Source organism: Bos javanicus, chromosome 2 (assembly GCF_032452875.1).
Source record: "Bos javanicus breed banteng chromosome 2, ARS-OSU_banteng_1.0, whole genome shotgun sequence".
Lineage (NCBI taxonomy): Eukaryota > Metazoa > Chordata > Mammalia > Artiodactyla > Bovidae > Bos > Bos javanicus.
Window position 1 is genome coordinate 111,405,877 of NC_083869.1, and position 20,810 is coordinate 111,426,686.

Genomic DNA, 20,810 nt, shown 5'->3' on the forward strand with positions numbered 1-20,810 from the left:
TTAAACTTTTCAAAATTGTATTAGTTTCACAGCTTTCTTATCCATTTGTCTGTTGATGGACGTCTGGGTTGCTTCTGCCGGAGTCCAGCTCCAGCAGCCAGGGGATCAGCCTGAAGGGATGAGCGGTGTTGGTGGGAAATGATGTAGTCTCTGACTCTAGGTACCGGACTACATGTTTATTTCAAGCATCAGGTTCTCTTTTATATCTTTTCAAAAGCATTAGGTCAAAGGTTTGACATTTTCAGTTCTCTCTCACCCAGATTATTGTCTCACTGTTGTCCTTCAAACAGAGTTCCTGCTTCAGAGATTCTCTCAGAATTGTGTTTACTTGTGATTACATTGTAACTCACGCTTATGTCTGGGCTGCATTCCACATTCCTCAGTTTATTTCTTATCTTTCTAAATCCTGCTTGTCCCTAGTATCCTAAGCTCACTATCTCCTAAAAAGTCTTCTAACTATTCTTAATTATTCCTAAACCCTAAACTCAGAAAACTTCCTTTGCCATAAACATTTCCCTCACAAACAGGTCTTAGATAACAATCTTTGCTATGGCCTCAAGCTGTGGCCTACATGCTCATCCTGGGACATTCTTTGCAAAAATCCTTGAACAAATGTCAATGGTTACTTTATAGATTATTTTCTGGGCACAACTGCAGAAGGCTTTGTGCTTTCTCACGCTTCTCTCAAGAACAATAAGCACCTTAACATTCTTTCCAGCCAACTTCATCCGAAGAAAGGAAGAAACAAGTCAGAATCACAAGAGCTAACTCCTTCTGGGTCCATGCCTGCGGAATGAGACGGGGCTGGGGCCGTGCCTCCATTTTGTCAGTAATGCCTAACGCGGTTCCCGACATGCTTCCATGTCCTGGCAATTGTAAACAGTGCTGCGATGAACACTGGAGTACACACGTCTGTTTCAATTCTAGTTTCCTTGGTATGTATACCCAGCAGTGGGATTGCTGGGTCATATGGCAGTTCTATTTCCAGTTTTTTAAGGAATCTCCACACTGTTATCCATAGTGGCTGTACTAGTTTGCATTCCCACAAACAGTGTAAGAGGGTTCCCTTTTCTCTGCACCCTCTCCAGCATTTATTGTTTGTAGACTTTTTGATAGCAGCCATTCTGACTGGCATGAAATGGTACCTCATTGTAGTTTTTTTTTTTTTTTTTTTATTTTTAAACTTTACAATATTGTATTAGTTTTGCCAAATATCAAAATGAATCCGCCACAGGTATACCTGTGTTCCCCATCCTGAACCCTCCTCCCTCCTCGCTCCCCATACCCTCCCTCTGGGTCGTCCCAGTGCACCAGCCCCAAGCATCCAGTATCGTGCATCGAACTTTGATTTGCATTTCTCTGATAATGAGTGATATTGAGCATCTTTTCATGTGTTTGTTAACCATCTGTATGTCTTCTTTGGAGAAATGTCTGTTTAGTTCTTTGACCCATTTTTTGATTGGGTCATTTATTTTTCTGGAATTGAGCTGCTTATGTATTTTTGAGATTAATTCTTTGTCAGTTGATTCATTTGCTATTATTTTCTCCCATTCTGAAGGCTGTCTTTTCACCTTGCTTATAGTTTCCTTGTTGTGCAACAGCTTTTAAGTTTAATTAGGTTCCATTTTAAAATTTTTGCTTTTATTTCCATTACTCTGGGAGATGGGTCATAGAGGATCCTGCTGTGATTTATGTCGGAAAGTGTTTTTTGCCTATGTTTTCCTCTAGGAGTTTTATAGTTTCTGGTATTATATTTAGATCTTTAATCCATTTTGAGTTTATTTTTGTGTATGGTGTTATAACGTGTTCTAGTTTCATTCTTTTACAAGTGGTTGACCAGTTTTCCCAGCAACACTTGTTAAAGAGATTGTCTTTTCTCCATTGTATATTCTTGCCTCCTTTGTCAAAGACAAGGTGTCCATAGGTGCATGGATTTATCTCTGCACTTTCTATTGATCTATATTTCTGTCTTTGTGCCAGTACCATACTGTCTTGATGACTGTAGCTTTGTAATATAGTCTGAAGTCAAGCAGGTTGATTCCTCCAGTTCCATTCTTCTTTCTCAAGATTGCTTTGGCTATTTGAGGTTTTCTGTATTTCCATACAAATTGTGAAATTATTTGTTCTAGGTCTCTGAAAAATACTGTTGGTAGCTTGATAGGGATTGCATTGAATCTATAGATTGCTTTGGGTAGTATACTCATTTTCACTATATTGATTGTTCCAATCCATGAACATGGTACATTTCTCCATCTATTTGTGTCATCTTTGATTTCTTTCACCAGTGTTTTATAGTTTTCTATATATAGGTCTTTTGTGTCTTTACGTAGATTTATTCCTAAGTATTTTATTCTTTTCACTGCAATGGTGAATAGAATTGTTTCCTTAATTTTCTTTCTGTTTCCTCATTGTTAGTATAGAGGAATGCAAGGGATTTCTGTGTGTTAATTTTATATCCTGCAACTTTACTGTATTCATTGATTAGCTTTAGTAATTTTCTGGTGGAATCTTTAGGGTTTTCTTTGTAGAGGATCATGTCATCTGCAAACAGTGAGAGTTTTACTTCTTCTTTTCAAATCTGGATTCCTTTTATTTATTTTTCTTCTCTGATTGCTGTGGCTAAAACTTCCAAAACTATGTTGAATAGTAATGGTGAGAGTGGGCACCCTTGTCTTGTTCCTGATTTTAGGGGAAATACTTTCAATTTTTCACCATTGAGGATAATGTTTGCTGTTGGTTTATCATATATGGCTTTTATTATGTTGAGGTATGTTCCTTCTACTCCTGCTTTCTTTTTTATCATAAATGGATGCTGAAATTTGTCAAAGGCTTTCTCTGCATCTATTGAGATAATCATATGGTTTTTATCTTTCAATTTGTTAATGTGGTGTATCACATTGATTCATTTGCAAATGTTGAAGAATCCTTGCATCCCTGGGGTAAAGCCCACTTGGTCATGGTGTATGATGTTTTTAATATGTTGTTGGATTCTGTTTGCTAGAATTTTGTTGAGGATTTTTGCATCTATGTTCATCAGTGATATTGACCTGTAGTTTTCTTTTTTTGTGTGGCATCTTTGTCTGGTTGTGGTATTAGGGTGATGGTGGCATCATAGAATGAGTTTGGAAGTTTACCTTCCTCTACAATTTTCTGGAAGAGTTTGAGTAGGATAGGTGTTAGCTCTTTTCTAAATTTTTGGTAGAATTCAGCTGTGAAGCCATCTGGACCTGGGCTTTTGTTTGCTGGAAGATTTCTGATTACAGTTTCAATTTCTGTGCTTGTGATGGGAGGGTTAAGGTTTTCTATTTATTCCTGGTTCAGTTTTGGAAAGTTATACTTTACTAAGAATTTGTCCATTCCTTCCACGTTGTCCATTTCATTGGCACATAGTTGCTGATAGTAGCCTCTTATGATCCTTTGTATTTCTGTGTTGTCTGTTGTGATTTCTCCATTTTCATTTCAATTTTGTTGATTTGATTCTTCTCCCTTTGTTTCTTGATGAGTCTGGCTAATGGTTTGTCTATTTTATTTATCTTCTCAAAGAACCAGCTTTTAGCTTTGTTGATTTTTGCTATGGCCCCTTTGTTTCTTTTTCATTTATTTCTGCCCTAATTTTTATGATTTCTTTCCTTCTACTGACTATGGGGTTCTTCATTTCTTCTTTTTATAGTTGCTTTAGGTGTAGAGTTAGGTTATTTATTTTATTTTTCTCTTGTTTCTTGAGGTAAGCTTGTTTTGCTATGAAACTTCTCCTTAGCACTGCTTTTACAGAATCCCATAGGTTTGGGGTTGTTGTGTTCTCATTTTCATTCATTTCTATGCATATTTTAATTTATTTTTTGATTTCTTCTGTGATTTGTTGGTTATTAAGAAGTGTGTTGTTTAGCCTCCATGTGTTTGTATTTTTAATAGTTTTCTTCCTGGAGTTGACATCTAAAAAACAGTGCTTAGATGCCACGAAGTAGGTGGCAACGCCGTAACCATATGAATGTTGTCAGGCCAGAGAGCCTCTTCCATTCTTGTCAAGGGGAGTGCTAACCTTCTCTCCTTTTATACAACACATCAATCTTGTATTTTAACAAAAAAGATAAAAAGTTCTGGGCTTCAAGTATTCCAGTAGCAACATTTATTTCTATAGAATTTTAAAATATTGATTTATTTTTATTGTACTTAACAGTCATCTTTTATTTATGGCAAGTGAAGCTAGTTTTCTAATTATAATAAGAAAATAATGTCTTTTAAATATATGTACTTTAAGAGGAAAAGTACTTGATTTAAAAATATAATAAGTAAATAATAGTAAAATTGCTAGTTAAGGTGAATATATTGTTATAGAAATTTATTGAGAAATAATTATTGTAGAATACTGCCATATTCTTCTTTCTAAATATTATGGTGTTAGGAACAAGATTGATATTGCTCTAACTTTTCATACCCAAACAATAGGTAATATAATCACTGCAAGATAGCCAAATTACCTAAAGATGATGCATTCTACTCACAAAAATTCTATTTATATCTTTGGAGTAAAATCTCATTTTTTCCCCCAGGCTATCCTCAATTTGATAAAAGACTTAAAAATATTTTTTGAGACATAATTCATATATCATAAATTTATTTATTTAAATGCTTTTTTTAGTATATTCACAGAGCTGTGCAACCATTATCATAATAAATCTTACAAAATTTTCATCACTCTCCTGCAAAAAGCCTATACTTATCAGTAGTCACTCCCGATTTCTCCCCAAACCTCGTGTCTCAGGCTCCAGGCAAGCACTCATTTCTTCTCTGTTAATTTAGATTAACTTATTCTGGACATTTTGTATGTTTGGACGCACACAGTGTGTAGTCTTTTGTGACTGGCTTCTTTCACTTAGCATAATGTTTTCAAGGTGCATCCTTGTTGTAGCAAGTATTGGTACATTATTCCTTTTATTGCCAAATAATATCCCAGGTGGCGCTAGTGGTAAAGAATACACCTGCCAGTGTAGGAGATGAAAGAGACACAGGTTTGATCCCTGGGTTGGGAAAAGCCCCTGGATAGGAAATGACACCAGTATTCTTGCCTGAAAAATTCCATGGACAGAGAGCCTGGTGGGCTATAGTCCACTGGGGCTGGAAAGATTTGGACATGACTGAGCACATACATACACACACACACTATTCCATTGTATAGATACATCCCATTTTATTTATCCATTCATCATTTGATGCACATTTGGGCTGTTTCCACTTTTTAGCTATTATGAATAATGCTGCTCTGAATATTTGTGTATTTTGGTGCAGGCATATGTATTCATTTCTCTTGATAAATATCTAGCTGTGAAATTGCTGGATCATATGGTAATTCTGTGTTTGGTTCTTTGGGGAACTGCCAAATTGTATTCCAAAATGGCTACACTATTTTTGCCTTTCTACCAATGGTGTTTGAGAATTCAAATTTCTCTACGTCTTCACCAACACTAGTGACTGACACTTTGATCAAAGCAATTCTAGCTGGATGTGAAATGATATCTCATTGCAGTGCTTATTTTTACTTTTGTGTGCTTACTGGCCATTCAGATTTCTTCTCTAGAGAAATCTCTGGTCTGATCATTTGCTCATTTTTAAATGGGTTATTTATCCTTTTGTTACTGAATTTCAAGAGTCTTTTATATATTCTAGATATGAGTCCTTCATCAGATCTATGACTTATAAATATTTTCTTTCATTCTGAGGACTGTCTTTTTACTTTCCTGGTACTATTTTTTTTTTTTTTCAGGATTCCATGAAATAGCTTTCACAACCTCAGAATCCCATTTATCCATCCATTTCATTAAACAACTCACTGAGGTAAGACCCAAGTCTTGATTGATTTACTTTCTCAGGTAATGAGCAGAAGAATTTTCTGTTGTGTGAACCAAAATTAATTGAAGACGTAGTAGGAAATATGTGTTTTTCACTGGCTAACAAATTTAATTCTTATTTAAGAGGGTCTTATGTGTTGCTTTATTGACTATGCCAAAGTCTTTGACTGTGTTACAATAAACTGGGGAAAATTCTGAAAGAGATGGGAGTACCAGAGCACCTGACCTGTCTCTTGAGAAACCTGTATGCAAGTCAGGAAGCAACAGTTAGAACTGGACATGGAACAACAGACTGGTTCCAAATAGGAAAAGGAGTACGTCAAGGCTGTATATTGTCACCCTGCTTATTTAACTTACATGCAGAGTACATCATGAGAAATGCTAGGCTGGAGGAAGCACAAGCTGGAATCAAGATTGCCGGGAGAAGTATCAATAACCTCAGATATGCAGATGACACCACCCTTATGGCAGAGAGTGAAGAGGAACTAAAGAAACTCTTGATGAAAGTAAAAGAGGAGAGTGAAAAAGTTAGCTTAAAGCTCAACATTCAGAAAACTAAGATCATGGCATCCAGTCCCATCACTTCATGGGAAATAGATGGGGAAACAGTGGAAACAGTGTCAGACTTTATTTTTCTGGGCTCCAAAATCACTGCAGATGGTGACTGCAGCCATGAAATTAAAAGACACTTACTCCTTGGAAGAAAAGTTATGACCAACATAGACAGCATATTAAAAAGCAGAGACATTACTTTGTCAACAAAGGTCCATCTATGGTTTTTCCAGTAGTCATGTATGGATGTGAGAGTTGCAGTATAAAGAAAGTGGAGCACCGAAGAATTAATGCTTTTGAACTGTGGTGTTGGAGAAGACTCTTGAGAGTCCCTTGGACTGCAAGGAGATCCAATCAGTCCATCCTAAAGGAGATCAGTCCTGGGTGTTCATTGGAAGGACTGGTGTTGAAGCTGAAACTCCAATACTTTGGCCACCTGATGCAAAAAGCTGACTCATTTGAAAAGACCCTGATGCTGGGAAAGATTGAGGGCAGGAGGAGAAGGGGATGACAGAGGAAGAGATGGTTGGATGGCATCACCGACTCAATGGACATGGGTTTGGGTGGACTCTGAGAGTTGGTGATGGACAGGGAGGCCTGGCATGCTGTGGTTCATGGGGTCGCAAAGAGTCAGACATGATTGAGCGACTGAACTGAACTGAACTGAACTGAACTATGTGTTGAGGCATGGGACCATGCCTGACGATTCTCCTTAAAAGAGAATGTGGCTTTGGAAAATATATCAAGAAATCTATATCCTTTTAAATAGTGACTTCAATACTGCTTCTGTTTCAACGACAGATTTATACGCTTTCAGAAAAGAAATTTGTTTAAGATTATTTATTCACTTTCCACTCCACACACACACACACACACATAACTCATTTCATGCTAAAACAGCAACAACAATAAAAAAATCCCAATACTAACTTTCCCTGTTTGCTTTGGAAAAGTCTGGATACTTCAGAATACTCTGAGTCAAACTGTACCACAATGTACTCAACTGATAGGTGCACATAGTTATCTTATGATTAGTTTGTTCAGTCAGTGAGAGAACCAAGGTGGGTGACTACACTTAATTAGCTTTGCTTCTTTTTTGACTTGCAACCTGTGCCTTGGATTATAGCTGGTTTGAATTTCCTCTTTTATATTAATGTCATGGATATAACAATATATCATAATGTTTTCAGTTCAGTTCAGTTCAGTCGCTCAGTCATGTCCGACTCTTTGTGACCCCATGAATCGCAGCATGCCAGACCTCTCTGTCCATCACCAACTCCCGGAGTTCACTCAGACTCACGTCCATCGAGTCAGTGATGCCATCCAGCCATCTCATCCTCTGTCGTCCCCTTCTCCTCCTGCCCCCAATCCCTCCCAGCATCAGAGTCTTTTCCAGTGAGTCAACTCTTCGCATGAGGTGGCCAAAGTACTGGAGTTTCAGCTTTAGCATCATTCCCTCCAAAGCAATCCCAGGGCTGATCTCCTTCAGAATGGACTGGTTGGATCTCCTTGCAGTCCAAGGGACTCTCAAGAGCCTTCTCCAACACCACAGTTCAAAAGCATCAATTCTTCGGCACTCAGCTTTCTTCACAGTCCAACTCTCACATCCATACATGACCACTGGAAAAACCATAGCCTTGACTAGATAGACCTTTGTTGGCAAAGTAATGTCTCTGCTTTTCAATATGCTGTCTAGGTTGGTCATAACTTTCCTTCCAAGGAGTAACCGTCTTTTAATTTCATGGCTGCAGTCACCATCTGCAGTGATTTTGGAGCCCAGAAAAATAAAGTCTGACACTGTTTCCACTGTTTCCCCATCTATTTGCCATGAAGCAATGGGACTGGATGCCATGATCTTAGTTTTCTGAATGTTGAGCTTTAAGCCAACTTTTTCACTCTCCACTTTCACCTTCATCAAGAGGCTTTTTAGTTCCTCTTCACTTTCTGCCATAAGGGTGGTGTCATCTGCATATCTATAATGTTTTAAGGGATATTAATTATATTAATGTATATGCCTTGTTCAGTGCCTGGCTTAGAGTAGGTGCTGAGTGAAGATTTATTAACTTCTATCTTTTCTTAATTTGGGCTACAGATTAACTCCACTGAGGAAACAGCTTATGCAAAATGTCTTGTGGATCAGGCATCTGCATACATAACAAGAGAACACACTGCAAGCGTATTTCTTCTCAAGGATTGGATGGGAGTGGGGGAGGAAGCAATAACTTATCAGGTATATGGAATGCTTAGAAAGGCCAGACTCTGACTCAGAGGCTGCAGTTTGCCTGGTGCCCCTTGGGTGGTCAGTGGAAACACACGCAGATCAGAGGACTGGCTCTGGCCCCTGGCTCCCTGTGCGATCTCTCCAGGAACATCTGCTTTATGAAAAGAAGCAGATCAAATGGCTCAAGAAAAGATCAGGGTCAGAAGGGAAAAATGAAGTCTCTTAAGCCCTAGGCTTAACTTCGTTTCCCAAAAAAAGGCATGTGGTGTACTTACTAGCATTTTTTAGTGGAATGTAATTCTTTGACATTGGTGTGATGGTCTGGGATGTGCTTCAAGATGGGGAGTGTAACTTGAAAGAGTCTTCAGATCAGCCTGAGTGGGTGGGGGTGGGGTTGTTGCCTTTGCTTTATGGTTCATGATTTTGTTTCAGCTCTGGGTGATCCTCTTTGATATGAACTTGTCATTCGCAGACATTCAGACAGACCACGTGGCATAAAACGAAGCTTAAGGAATTCAACGGCACACATTTTTTGAACATCTAGTAGCTGGAAAGCTGTGTGTAAGGCTCCATGGTGATTACAGACTGATAGGTATATGAAAAGTTAGTTGCTTAGTTGTGTCTGACTCTTTGTGACTCCATGGACTATAGCCTGCCAGGCTGCTTTCTCCATGGGATTCTCCAGTCTAGAATACTGGAGTGGGTTGCCATTCCGTTCTTCAGGGGATCTTCCCAACCCAGGGATCGAACCCAGTCTCCTGCATTGCAGGTGGACTCTTTACTGTCTGAGCCACCAGGGATAGGTATGTGATGCAATCTCTTTTTCAAGAAGCTGGCATTGACATAAACAAGGCATCTATGGTGGTTAATTTGAGGTGTAAGCTTGACTAGGCTATAGTACTTAGTTATTTAAACAACCACTAATCCAGATATTGCTGTGAAGGTATTTTGTAAATATAGTTAATATGTACAATAAGTTGATTTTAAGGAGATCAGCCTTGATCATGTGGATGGGTCTCATCCAATTGAAAACTTCAAGAGAAAAAACTGAGGTTTCCCAAATAAGAAATAATTCTACCTCAAAATTGCACTAATTTTTACCTGAATTTCCAGCCTGCTGCTCTGCCCTACACATTTCAGATTGATCAGCCTCCATAATTAAGTGAGCCAATTTCTTTCTTTCTTTCTTTTTTTTTGAGTGAGCCAATTTCTTAAAATTTATCTATCTACCTAGCTGTCAGGCTTCCCTGGTGGTTTAGTGGTGAAGAATTGGCCTGCAATGCAGGAGATGCGGGTTCAAATTTTGGTTTGGGAAGATTCCCATGGCACCCCACTCCAGTATTATTATTGGGAAAATCCTATGGACAGAGGAGCCTGGCAGGCTATGGCCCATGTGGTCACAAATAGTCAGACACGACTGAAGTGACTGAGCATGCACACATCTATGTGTCATCTGTCTATCACCTGTTGATCTTGTTTCTCTGGAGAACTGTGACTGATGCAGTATCAAGATAACTCTAATACAAGTCAGAAGAATGTGTGCTCCATGAAAGCAATGAGTCTGTCTTGAACACTTGTATGTCTCAACAATGAGGTGCTCAACAAACACTTCTTGGATAGCTGACTGGAAAAATGTGATAAGGACAATAAGAATAGTACAGAATGTTATAATTCCCAGAAGAAAAGTCATAGACATCTTAAAATCAAACTTTAACGTCAATTTTTATTCTGATTTTCCCCTTCCAAACCCAGAATTTAGCAAATGTAACATGATGCTGGGTCCAAACCAAAGACAGCCCATTCCACTTTAGGTGCCACTGGGAAAGGTTTCATTCTCATAAAACAAAGATCCCTTCTCTGGTTACAAAGTTAATTGTGTATGATGTTTTAAGTTCCTGCAGCCATCTTTACCAGCTGGAGAAGGGTTGAGCCGAGAGATCTGCAGAGAAATAGAGTGAGGGTCCTGAAGTAGCACATCTGGAGCTCACCTTAACTCTGGACTTCTTTTTGTATGTGACATAATAAGATTTCCTACTCTTTAAAACAGTTTGAATCATAGTATTTTGTTATCTGGGCTAAAAGCATCATTTTTTTTTTTTTTTACTAAGAAAATTTTATTTTAGTAATACATCTTGGTTCACTAAATGGATTCAAAGGTATGAAAAAATGGCCAGTAATGGCTGGTAGTTAAAAAAATCTGTTTCATATGACCATGGATAAACTGCTTTCTAGGATACTTTGGCCGTTGGTATATGTTAGGTAAGTTATTCTTTAACTGTGAAGGTTAGTAAAAGTCATGGAAAAGCTTTTGAAGAATCAGAAAGAACATAAAAGTGCCCATATGTCAGGAGTGGAACAAAGTTGAAGAAACTATTAACACAAGCTAGTGTTTTTCACTCTGAAGCCAGTGGAGGTTATTTTCAAGGATTCTGCAGACAGCAAACTGTCTAATTGTCAACAGCTCTTTACTTTTTCCTGAATTATGTCCTTTTACCTCTGGGGACACCCAGATACTCCTCCTAAGAGCCTTCAGGGGATACTATGAGGGTAGGGTGGAGCTGGGAAGATTATGTTGTGTCTGTCTTCTTATTCTGTTCTTTCAAGGTTGTCAGGACTATGTCGGGCCTGAAGTTTTAACCCTACTTGTAAACTAGCAAGTTGGTCTGCCACAGTGTCATGGATGATGGCAGAAGTGACATTAGGTACATATATAAACTCTATGAGTATTTCTCTTTGCATGTAAAGTGTTAAGATTTATAGGTGAATAACAGTGCATTTCTATTCTTCTGCCCATGGAATTTGCTCTGTACTTTGGTGACAACATTTAGGGAAGTGTAGTAGACTTGCAGGGAGATCAAAAACACTATATGATTTGATCATGAGTGAGAAGGAGGTATTTGTGACAAAGGGTCTTTTCTGAAAGTAGCTGCCTGTGGTACAGTAGGGGCTTGAAACTGGGGAGTCTTGCTTCTGTCTGTGTTCTGACTGTTTGCTAGTGATAAGAGGATCACCTTGGTTCTAGAGTCTTTCCATTTTGTAGTTCCAGTTCTTTCCTGATGTTTAGCTGTATCATCTTTCTTATATAGTATGTAATATCTTCACATCTTTTAAACAAAGTCCCTGTGAAGGTGCCTGGAGTTGGTTTCTGGTACTTGCCTACAGACCCTAAAGCTGGGAAAAATTGAAAGCAAAAGGAGAAGGTGACGGCAGAGGTGATTATATAGCATCACTGGCTCAATGGAAATGAATCTGAGCAAACTCGGAGACTGGAGGACAGAAGAGCCTGGCAGGTTGCAGTCCACGGAGTCACAAAGAGTCAGACATGACAGCAACTGAACAACAACCACATTTAACTAAGACAGTTGGCTTATGAAAGAAAAAGCATTGAAGACTCCATGATTGCTTTTTCAGATATTCAAAGTCAACACTATTCTGCAACTGTATAGAATCCAACAGAACATGAGTTTAATTTTCTGGAAAAAGTGTTTTGTTAGACTGCTGGAACTCATAAATAAGCCTAATCAGCAAGAGAAAACTATGGATTCGGTTCTTGAGATCTCCAAAAACTAGATCAATTACAAACCTTTGTGAATCAGGAAATTGGAGTAAATATCTCTTGAGGGCCTTTCCAGTTATATACTTCTAAAAATAAAAGATTGTATGAATCCAGCATTTGGAGAGCAGAGAGTGGAGAGGTTGACAAGAGGAGGCTCTCAGGGGACCTAATTTGAACTGAATGGTATCTCCTAAATATGGTCTCTATGATCGTTAGTTTTATGTGTCAACTAGACTGGGCTGAGTGATGCTCAGGTAGCTGATAGAACATAATTTCTGAGTGTGTCTATGAGGATGTTTCTGGAAAAGATAACATTTGAATCTGTAGACTGAGTAAAGAAGATCCAACTTCACCAATGTGGAAGGGAACATCATACAATCTATTGAGGGCCCCAGTGGAACACAAAAGCTGAAGGAAGGTCACTTTTTAAGCTGGAATATCCACCTTTCCCACCCTTGGACATCAAAGCTCCTGGTTCCCAGGCTTTCAGACTTTAGGACTTGGTTTTCAAGCTTTTGACTTTGGGTTGGACTACACTGTTGACTCTCCTGGTTCTCTGCGTGCAGTTGATAGCTAATGGGATTTCTCAGCCTCCATAATAGCCTAATCTAATTTCTATAACAAGTCTCCTTATATATTTGCATTTGTATCTATATATCTCCTATTGGTTCTATTTCTCTGGAGAGCCCTGACAACAGGGTTGTGAATCCCGAGAACAGTCTCCAATTCAACCTTCTCATTTGGTGAAAATCTTTCAGATAGGGAAAATGAGGTAGAAAGAATGATGTCTGCTATAGCCGGAGTTCTCTGAGATTCTCTGCTGAGCCTGAAGTTACCTTCACTTTTCCACCTTTTCCAGCACTGCGGAAAGCTGTCATCTGAGTCTGTTGATGCTGACAACTGCAGAACTCATAGGAGGATGTTAAATTACATTTAACTTTTTTTTTTTTAGAACTTATCAGTGTTTTACATTTTGAGTTGTGGGGAGAAGATGCTTCTTGATAAGTTTAAATCATTAAATGAATGATTTGTGACTCAGATGCTCATTGGAAATCTTTTATCTAAATCACACGACAGCCTTCAGGCAGCCTCACCAGAACACGGCATTCTTTCCTGGCTAGCACATTTCAGAAGGGACTTCATTTCTTTGAGCAACTACAAAGAGTAACTGGAATGTTATCAGGGCCCATGATGTGATTTATGTCAAAAGTAAACCACATGGATCTTGTGCTGTCTTGAAGAATTTACTTAATCAAAGACTTAAACCTCTGAGGGGAGATTACCAAAAATTCTTCCCATTTGAGACAACCACTGGAATGTGCGACATGGTCTCTGATGCTTGTTGGGCTACTAAGGCACTGTTTGGCTCACTACGCTTATTTCTAGAGCATAAAAACCTAGGGGGTGGGGCTCGGCGTGGTGCTCTGTGGTCACCTAGAAGGGTGGGATGATGGGCTGTGAGGAAGGTTCAAGAGGAAGGGATTATATGTATACATATAGCTAATTCACTTCATTGTGCAGTAGAAACTAACACAATATTATAAAACAATTATACTCCAAAAAAACCCCAAAAAACCTATGGGGAGATTTGGACAACTCAGTTCCCAAAGAGTAGTAGTCACTGCAAGAGAGGTAGATGGAGGAAATGAATTTCCATTAAATAAGAAAAAATATCAGCAAGCAGCAACTGTGGTTCTCTTAGCTTTAGGTCATGTGAACATCTTGAAGGTCAAATTTTTCTAGAAGCTTTGGCTTCCCCCAAATTCTGTGACAGAATAATAACACGTACTTGTCATTTGAAAGCCACTGTGCTATAGTAACGGAGAAGGCAATGGCACCCCATTCCAGCACTCTTGCCTGGAAAATCCCATGGACGGAGGAGCCTGGTGGGCTGCAGTCCATGGGGTCATGAAGAGTCGGATACGACTGAGTGACTTCCCTTTCACTTTTCATTTTACTGCATTGGAGAAGGAAATGGCAACCTACTTCAGTGTGCTTGCCTGGAGAATCCCGGGGACAGTGGAGTCTGGTGGGCTGCTGTCTATGGGGCCGCACAGAGTTGGACATGACTGAAGCGACTTAGCAACAGCAGCAGCAGCAGTGCTATAGTAAAATGGTGTCAGGATTGGTGTCTCTGGGTACATATTCTGTAGATTTGAGAAGTTCTTTGGCTTCCCTGTGCTTTCATTTTCCCATCTATCAGTCCGTTCAGTTCAGTCGCTCAGTCATGTCTGACTCTTTGCGACCCCATGGACTCCAGCACCCCAGGCTATCCACCATCCCTGTCCATCACCGATTTCTGGAGCTTGCTCAAACTCATATCCATTGAGCCAGTGATGCCATCCACCTGTCTCATTCTCTGTCATCCCCTTCTCCTCCTGCCTTCAGTTTTTCCCAGTATCAGAGTCTTTTCCAATGAGTCAGTTCTTCGCATCAGGTGGTCAAAGTATTGGAGTTTCAGCTTCAGCACCAGTCCTTCCAATGAATATTCAGGACTGATTTCCTTTAGGATTGACTGGTTGGAGCTCCTTGCAGTCCAAGGGACTCTCAAGAGTCTTCTCCAATACCACAGTTCAAAAGTATCAGTTCTTTGGCACTCAGACCTCTTTATAGTTCAACTCTCACATCCATACATAACTACTGGAAAAACCATAGCTTTGACTAGATGGACCTTTGTTGGCAGAGTAATGTCTCTGCTTTTTAATATGCTGTCTAGGTTGGTCATAATTTTTCTTCCAAGGAGCAAGTGTCTTTTAATTTCATGGCTGCAGTCACTATGTGTGGTGATTTTAGAGCCTGAAAACATAAAGTCTCTCACTTTTCCCACTGTCTCCCCATCTATTTGCCATTAAGTGATGGGACCAGATGCCATGATCTTAGTTTTCTGAATGTTGAGCTTTAAGCCAACTTTTTCACTTTCCTTTTTTACTTTTATCAAGGGGCTCTTTAGTTCTTCACTTTCTGCCATAAGGGTGGTGTTATCTGCATATCTAAGGTTATTGATATTTCTCCCAGGAATCTTGATTCCAGCTTGTGCTTCATCCAGCCCTGCATTTTGCATGATGTAGTCCAGATATAAGTTAAATAAGCAGGGTGACAATATACAGCCTTGATGTACTCCTTTTCCTATTTGGAACCAGTGTGTTATTTCATGTCCAGTTCTAACTGTTGCTTCCTGATCTACATACAGGTTTCTCAAGAGACAGGTCAGGTGGTCTGGTATTCCCATCTCCTGAAGAATTTTCCACAGTTTGTTGTGGTCCACACAGTCAAAGGCCTTGGTGTAGTCAATAAAGCAGAAGTAGATGTTTTTCTGGAACTCTCTCGCTTTTTCAATGAACCAACAGATGTCGGCAATTTGATCTCTGGTTCCTCTGCTTTTTCTAAAACCAGCTTGAACATCTGGAAGTTCACAGGTCACGTACTGTTGAAGCTGGGCTTGGAGAATTTTGAGCATTACTTTGCTAGTGTGTGAGATGAGTGCGATTGTGCGGTAGTTTGAGCATTCTTTGGTATTGCTTTTCTTTGGGATTGGAATGAAAACTGACCTTTTTTCAGTCCTATGGCCACTGCTGGGTTTTCCAAATTTGCTGGCATATTGAGTGTAGCACTTTCAGTTCACAGCATTATCTTTTAGGATTTGAAATAGCTTAACTGGAATTCCATCAAAAATGATACCTCCCAAATTGTTAGGAAGCTCAGTGGTAACTCTGTAAGTGACAGCACTGACCAACTGTAAGGCCTGGTGCAAGCCTTGTTATCACTACCTGCAGTGGCAGAGGGTGACTCTCATGTCTGACCACCTGTGTTCGGATCCAGGCCCAGCCCATTCAGTGACTGCACCACCTTGAAGAAATTAAATTTGACAGATTAGTTTACATAATCTTGAACAGTTATCCATTCTGATCCTCCATGTTAAAAAATATCTAAAATTCTGATAATAAACTAATAACTATTTTATGAGGTGGGTGGGGGTAGTAAATGAATAGGGGAAATTTCTTGATTTGGTTCATGTTAAGTTCAGTACATAATTTTTTGTTTTGAAAATGTACTTTTTATTGAAGTGTAATTGAAGTACTGCTACTGCTAAGTTGCTAAGTCGCTTCAGTCGTGTCCGACTCCGTGTGACCCCATAGACCGCAGCCCACCAGGCTCCCCGGTCCCTGGGATTCTCCAGGCAAGAACACTGGAGTGGGCTGCCATTTCCTTCTCCAATGCATGAAAGTGAAAAGTGAAAGTGAAGTCACTCAGTCGTATCCGACTCTTAGCGACCCCATGGGCTGCAGCCTACCAGGCTCCTCAGTCCATGGGATTTTCCAGGCAAGAGTGCTGGAGTGAGGTGCCATTGCCTTCTCCGAATTGAAGTACAGTGTTGTGTAATTACTGCTATATAGCAAAGTGACTTAGTTATACATATGTATGTATATTCTTTTTCATATTCTTTTCCATTATAGTTTATCACACTGATAGTGAATGTAGTTACCTGTGCTCTACAGTAGAACCTTGTTTATCCATTCTATACATACCAGTTTGCATCTGCTAACCCCAAACTCCCAATCCATCTCTCTTCTTCCCTTTGGCAACCACCGATCTATTCTCTATGTCGCTGATTCTGTTTCTGTTTAATAGATAGGTTCAATTGTGTTATATTTTAGATTCCACATGTAAGTGATATCATATGGTATTTGTCTTTCTTTTTGTGATTTTCTTCACTTAGTATGATAATCTCCAGTTTCATCCATGTTGCTACAAATAAGACAAGTATTAACTTCTACCATTACTGGCAGTATTTCAGATTATATAGCTAAATATTCTACCTTCAATTAGAAGTTCTCATTTCTGAATTTTTCTCATCTCTAATGACCTAGGCACAAACACTTTTCATTTTTAAACTGGCAGTTGGGGAAATATTTGTCTTTGCTCTTAAATATTCTATTAAAAATAACATGGAATTTGGAATGCAGGTATATTATCATGAATAGTTTTTTACTGGTTAAGTGTTTAAAATGGAAGAAGAGAAGTGTTTACTGTTTTTCCTATTGTTATTTCATGTGTATATGGTATCCATAGTTAGAATATTGCCTTGAGAAGAACTAATCTTTTAGCTTTATCTTTTGCATAACTTTCATATGATCTCAATGTCTGGTACATATTTTTAAGAAGGTTCATTTATCTGGATTGAAAAAAATTCTGTTTCCAGTGCTACATGAAGGAAGGAGGTAATATTTTTATTTGCTTGGATTCACTTACTTCTCTAGAGCCACCACTCACTAATTCAGAAAGACATTAATTTTCTTAACAAATATTGAGATCCCTATCAGCCACGTGCTATGCTGAAATGTGGGAAGAAGAGTATAAAAGACAGACATGGTCCCTGCCTTCACGAGGCTTACATTCCAGTCTAATATCATACAATACCAACAGAAAGGTTTGCATATTACGAAGAATTTTTCAGATCTACAATTGCAAGGCGCTCTCTAATTCTGATTATCTTTTGAGTTAATTACTTCCCCCTTTGTACCTTGCTTCCTCTTGTACAATGTCACAAACCTCTGTCCATAGCTCTTCAGGCCCTCTATCAGATCTAATCCCTTGAATCTATTTGTCACTTCCACTGTAGAATCAGAAGGGATTTGATTTAGGCCACACCTGAATGGTCTAGTGGTTTTCCCTACTTTCTTCAGTTTAAGTCTGAATTTGGCAGTAAGGTGTTCAAGATCTGAGTCACTGTCAGTTCCCAGTCTTGTTTTAGCTGACTGTATAGAGCTTCTCCATATTTGGCTGCAAGGAATATAATCAATTTGATTTTGCTATTGACCATCTGGTGATGTCCATGTGTAGAGTCTTCTCTTGTGTTGTTGGAAGAGGGTGTTTGCTATGACCAGTGTGTTCTCTTGGCAAAACTCTATTAGCTGTTGACCTGCTTCATTTTATATTCCAAGGCCAAACTTGCCTGTTACTTCAGGTATCTCTTGACTTCCTACTTTGCATTCCAGTCCTCTATAATGAAAAGGACATCTTTTTTGGGGGATGTTAGTTTTGAAGGTCTTGTAGGTCTTCATAGAACCACTCAACTTCAGCTTCTTCAGAATTACTGGTTAGGGCATAGACTTGGATTACTGTGATATTGAATGGTTTGCCTTGGAAATGAACAGAGATCATTCTGTCATTTTTGAGGTTCCATCCAAGTACAGCGATCAAGACCATCCCCAAGAAAAAGAAATACAAAAAGGCAAAATGGTTGTCAGAGGAGGCCTTACAAATAGCTGTGAAAAGAAAAGAAGTGAAAGGCAAAGGAGAAAAGGAAAGATATAGCCATTTGAATGCAGAGTTCCAAAGAATAGCAAGGAGAGAAAAGAAAGCCTTCCTCAGTGATCAGTGCATAGAAATAGGAAAATAACAGAATGGGAAAGACTAGAGATCTCTTCAAGAAAATTAGAGATACGAAGAGAACATTTCATGCAAAGATAGGCTCAATAAAGGACAGAAATGGTATGGACCTAAGAGAGGCAGAAGATATTAAGAGGTGGCAAGAATATACAGAAGGACTATACAAAAAGGATCTTCATGACCCAGATAACCACAATGGTATGATCACTCACCTAGAGCCAGACATCCTGGAATGCCAAGTCAAGTGGCCCTTAGGAACATCACTTTGAACAAAGCTGGTGGAGGTGATGGAATTCCAGTTGAGCTATTTCAAATCCTAAAAGATGATGCTGTGAAAGTGCTGCACTCAATATGCCAGCAAATTTGGAAAACTCAGCTCCACAGGATTGGAAAAGGTCATTTTTCATTCCAATCCCAAAGAAAGCCAATGCCAAAGAATGTTCAAACTACCTCACAATTGCACTCATCTCACACACTAGCAAAGGAATGCTCAAAATTCTCCAAGCCCGGGTTCAACAGTACGTGAATCGTGAACTTCCAGATGCTCAAGCTTGTTTTAGAAAAGGCAGAGGAACCAGAGATCAAATTGCCAGCATCTGTTGGATCATTGAAAAAGTGAGAGAGTTCCAGAAAAACATTCTGGAATATACTTCTGCTTTATTGATTACACCAAGACCTTTGACTGTGTGGATGACAACAAACTGTAGAAAATTCTTCAGGAGGTAGGGATACCAGACCACCTGAACTGCCTCTTGAGAAATCTGGATGCAGGTCAGGAAGCAACAGTTAGAACTGGGCATGGAACAACAGACTGGTTCCAAATAGGAAAAGGGGTATGTCAAGGTTGTATATTGTCACCCTGCTTATTTAACTTATATGCAGAGTACATTATGTGAAATGCCAGGCTGGACGAAGCACTGCTGGAATCAAGATTGCTGGGAGAAATATCAACAACCTCAGATATGCAGATGACATCACCCTTATGGCAGAAAGTGAAGAGAAACTAAAAAGCCTTTTGATGAAAGTGAAATAGGAGAGTGAAAACTTGGATTAAAACTCAACATTCATAAAACTAAGATCATGGCATCTGGTCCCATCACTTCATGGGAAATAGATGGGGAAACAGTGGAAACAGTGACAGACTTTATTTTTTTGGTTCCAAAATCATTGCACATGGTAACTGAAGCCATAAAATTAAAAGATGCTTGCTCCTTGCAAGAAAAAATTTGACGAACCTAGACAGCATATTAAAAAGCAGAGACATTACTTTGCCAACAAAGGTCCATCTAGTCAAAGCTAAGGTTTTTCCAGTAGTCGTGTATAGATGTGAGAGTTGGACTATAAAGACGGCTGAGCACTGAAGAATTGATGCTTTTGAACTGTGGTATTGGAGAAGACTCTTGAGAGTCCCTTGGACTGCAAGGAGCTTCAACCAGTCCATCATAAAGGAAATCAGCCCTGAATATTCATTGGGAGGACTGATGCTGGAGCTGAAACTCCAATACTTTGGCCACGTGATGTGAAGAACTGACTCATTGGAAAAACTCTGATACTGGGAAAGACTGACGGCAGGAGGAGAAGGGGATGACAGAGGATGAGACAGCTGGATGGCATCACTGACTTAATGGACATGAGTTTGAGTAAACTCTGGGAGTTGGTGACGGACAGGGAGGCTTGGGGTGCTGGAGTCCATGGGGTCACAAAGAGTCGACAGGACTGAGCAACTGAACTGAACGTTGTTTACCTTTGGGACAGCAAATTACTTCCCTAAGATATTTAACCTAAATTTTCCTTAACCCATTGTTGACATTTCAATAAAATTGTGGATTTTTCATAAATAGATGAGATCAAAATAGCCTATCTTTTATAAATAGGTTACCAACATTGTTTTCCTATCGAATTTTAGTAGGATAGTACAATGGTAGATAATAACCATAAGAATGATCTTTATTTAAATCATGGAGAATATCCCTCTATTTTTTCCTTAGATTTTTCTGTAAAAAGCATCAAGAATGCTAAGCAAATTTTACTTTCATGGGCCAGAGGAAAGAGGTCCGAAGGGAAACATAATTTGTAGAAGGAAAAACACCATGGAGATTTAAAAAAAAAAAAAAAAAACAAGTATCAAGATACTTTAAAAGAAGGAAATGGGTCCCAGCATGCAGATCAGCTCTGGCTGAACACCGGAAAACGCCAGGGGTTAGTTAGCTGAAAATACATATAAAATTTTTTTAGTTTTGAGAAA

The 20,810-nt window shown here is 39.1% G+C and overlaps 1 non-coding gene across 1 annotated transcript; it reads right to left on the reverse strand.

Moving 5' to 3' along the window:
• Positions 1 to 3,935: 3,935 nt before the first annotated feature.
• On the reverse strand, positions 3,936 to 4,061 carry LOC133236317 (U6atac minor spliceosomal RNA). The gene has a single exon (XR_009732836.1). It is a non-coding gene; the product is annotated as a U6atac minor spliceosomal RNA (small nuclear RNA).
• Positions 4,062 to 20,810: the final 16,749 nt, after the last annotated feature.